Below are 3,937 nucleotides of genomic sequence, written 5' to 3' on the forward strand. Positions count from 1 at the left end.
GGGAGAAGGTTGACCACTTTAAATAAAATTTAAAAAATGTTCTCGCAATACGCTTGAACTACTTAACCTAATCGTTAAACTTTCATTCTAGATAGTGTTAAAAATTATTTAGTTGTTTTTTTGATTAATAGCGGTATTCGAATTCCGAAAACTCAAGACCTATTAAAATTATTGTGATACAATGTCCTCCAAAGTTGTTCTTACAATTTAAAAATATCAAAAAAAAAACATGTGCCCAGTTTTATTTTTTCTTTATTATCCATCTCTATCGCTCAGATATATATTATACCTATGCCTACCATCATCTATTACATTTATTGAACACCAACAGATTATGCAGCTGCAACAGGCTCTTCAGTTTTAAAATTTATATTTAAAGTAAGTCATTCGATGCCGTTCTTAAATTACTTAAAGGAAAATAAGGAATTGTTCAACTTAGGTAATTACTTATGTAATGAACGTATTCATTTGTTACAAATACATAAGTCATGCAAATAACATAATGCCTTTAATTGGTATAATTTAGATTAGTACCTAATTACTATGTTTGGATGGGTCTTGAATGATTAGGTTGGTATCGTCCGACAATTTAGTCTTGTACACAAATAACTGTTCCTTTTTACCAACAGCTCAATATAATTAGGAACTAATTATCAATAACGAAAACATTCTAAATAATTAATAGTTTAGTGACTCATAACGTTGTTGTAATTTATAAACAAATATATTGCAGTAGGTATATCAGTTATATACATATATTACAGTTGGTGCCGATGTAGCCATCATGCATTTATAATTATTAAATGATATTTTTCAAAATAAATGAAGGGTTATTATTTTTCCGGAGTATGTGTCTAAATATTTTAATTTAATGTTTTATTAATCCGAAGTTAAGTTTCACTAATATAGTCATATATAACTGTATAACTAGGTACGCATTAATAACATTGATTTCCATAACACGTCCAGGGGTAAATGTGAGAGGGGACGTTAAGGGTCCCTCCATCTTTCACAATAAGTGAGTTATCCACTCCATCTTTGACCACACTTAAAGCTATCCGACCCAATTTTGGTTATTCTTCAAAAGGTACGCCGAGACCTTGAAGTCGAATCAAAATAATTTTTTCTCTGTTTAAAATAGGTATGTTGATAAATAAATAATAAATTTTATCGTTTTAGATTTATCAGTAATTATTAGTATATTATTTTTTAGTTTGATAAATAAATATTGATGAAAATGATTGCCCGGTAATCCTCGCCGAAAATATAAAATAATATTTGATGTTTATGAGTTCAGAATACTATTATGTTCTAGAAGTCATAAGGGTAATTGTTTTATAATTTATATTGATACTGTTGTTTATTGATGTTAATAAAAGCAATAATTTCTTAGGATTCGACCAAAGCTAGAAAAAAAAAATGTTTTATGAAGCAAATTATTAATGAATGAATAACCCATTCCTTACACGATGATTTATTCGGGACAACACTGCACGAAACGCTCAAAATAAAATAGGAATCACAGTTCCCTCTTCCACTTTGTAGTACCCAACTACAAATAAATTTTAATAGCTGTGTGAATGTACCACAGATGAATATTACTATCTAATTTTGAAATATCATGTCCGTCACGAATAAAAGTATAATAACAATTAATATTAGTTCGCAGTCGAATCGTTCAGTCTTGCGTGTTATTTATTAAAATATTATTATTTATTATCGCAGTATATAGATACCGGTGTGTAAAAAAAATCACTGGTATCTAAATGTTTAATTTATATATACCTATATATATATTTAAAAAACGGCGATCAAACTCTCAACCTTCGCGAAACACATACAACACAAATAACGTTGCGTGTTATTTGTTTAAGTCCGATGAATCAATCGTGCGTGCTCGCCTGCAATGTTTTATTCACATGTTAGTTCCATACTTCATTCCAGATAGTATGGCCGTATGGGTTATATTATATTACTGCAGCGGCATACCTAATACGATTTCACGGTTGTTAATGGTCCCGGTTATTTCGCCGTACGTTTTATAAAATATAACTATAATAATACAAGCATTTCATAATATAAATCTTGAGTTAATATTTTTGATATCTTATATTATTTTTGAATATTTTGGAAACATTCCATTATTCCATTATAATTTACATTTTAATAAATTAACGTACGATTTATAATAATAAAATTATATATATACCCACATAACATAATAATATTAAAATGTAATGCGTTAATATGATGACGTAAAATAGACGACGTATTTATAATTTATATAAAGGCAGATCTGAGGTCAATTATCAATTTAAGAACACTAGTTGATTTATCATTTATCACACAATACGACCGAAAGCATGCTCAATAATAAAAAATGCGTGCTCGGTGTTTCACACGGGCAGTGTATCGACTGAAATACTCTTCAAATATAATACGAGTATAAAATATAAAACTGCATGTTGATTGTTGCACGTCGACCGTGGAGGATATTCCGATATTTTGTAGTATCCAAAAATAGTTCACAATTTAAATAACCGGAACATGTGTCGTAATCAACGCAGTGCACCCATACGTAGGTATTTCGTGCAACGCATTAACCCCTAGACGCTCAGCGGGGGTACAAAAACACAAAAATATTTATGCATATAGTCTTAGCCAGCGAAGATCGTTAAAAGTCTTCTAGAGAGACCGCAAGGCCGAAAACGAATGTATTTTTTTCATTTTATAACCCTACTAAATCACATATACAAAGTTTGGATTTCATTTTCACTTAATTAAAACCTGTCCCGCTGTACCAAGCAGCAATTATAGTATTTTATGTACCGTGTTATTGAGTTATTGTCTCTGAAGTACTGAACAACGAATGCGTTTCACCTATACACATTATTTCGTCACTCATAATAAAAATAAATAATAATAATAATAATAATAATAATAATAATAGTAATAATAATCATATTGTTACTAGAAGCGAAATTATTGACGTATTTCGATTCAGAATTATTAGTGCGCAGTGCACTAGCTATAAATGTCGACGGTCAAAAAGTGTGTGGACGGAAAGAGACTAATATTCTTGTTCCCAATTATATTTGGGTTATAACAACAGTAGTCAGTATACATTTGTTCTTAAAAAATATATAATAACTGTAATTACTGTTATTTTTTGTTCACTATTAAAATTTACAAAGTATTGACTTTTCAGTATTAATCTCGCAGCGATGTCAATTGTCAATAAATAGACGGCGAGTATTGCGTATCGGTTATATTTTTATCTCTAAACTACTTCGACGTTTAAATCTCTATTAATCGTATCCCGTCTGTATATTGTGTGTTTGAACGCCGACTCACTGTAAATAATGTTATTAATTAAAAACCGTTCACAGTACATTTTAAGAAGACGTAGGATCGGTATGTCGACACTCGACACTATCGACATGTCGCGTTTGCGTAATGTGTACCTATATTTTATGGCATTATATTGGCGAACGTCAATAATAGTAGGATGCACGATCGTTTTGTTTTATGGTGTGTACACAAATATTTGGATTTGTACTTAATATTTTTAATAAGTAGATCAGTAATATGCTCCTGATCGGAAACAAGTCATTATATAATTACTATTTCAATATTAGCAATAATTGTACTTTGTTATAGGTACGTATAATATGTTGTACTAGTGAATCATCGATACATCGGGTAGTTATTCTTTTATGGAATCAACGGTATCAACTCGTTATTAGTTGGTTTTTACTGCGGAGGAGAGTACGGTTGGATCGGAACACGCGTGTTTGTGTGCCAAGGATTTGCCACTGAGAACTCGGGTGATCACCCATCTGGGAATTAGTGACACCGACCGGTGCTGGCACTTAGAATACTTTCGTAAACAAAGCTAAACATCACGCCACACAAGTTATTTTCTTAGTCTCCTTCC

This window comes from Myzus persicae, unplaced genomic scaffold, assembly GCF_001856785.1.
Source record: "Myzus persicae strain clone G006 unplaced genomic scaffold, MPER_G0061.0, whole genome shotgun sequence".
NCBI lineage: Eukaryota > Metazoa > Arthropoda > Insecta > Hemiptera > Aphididae > Myzus > Myzus persicae.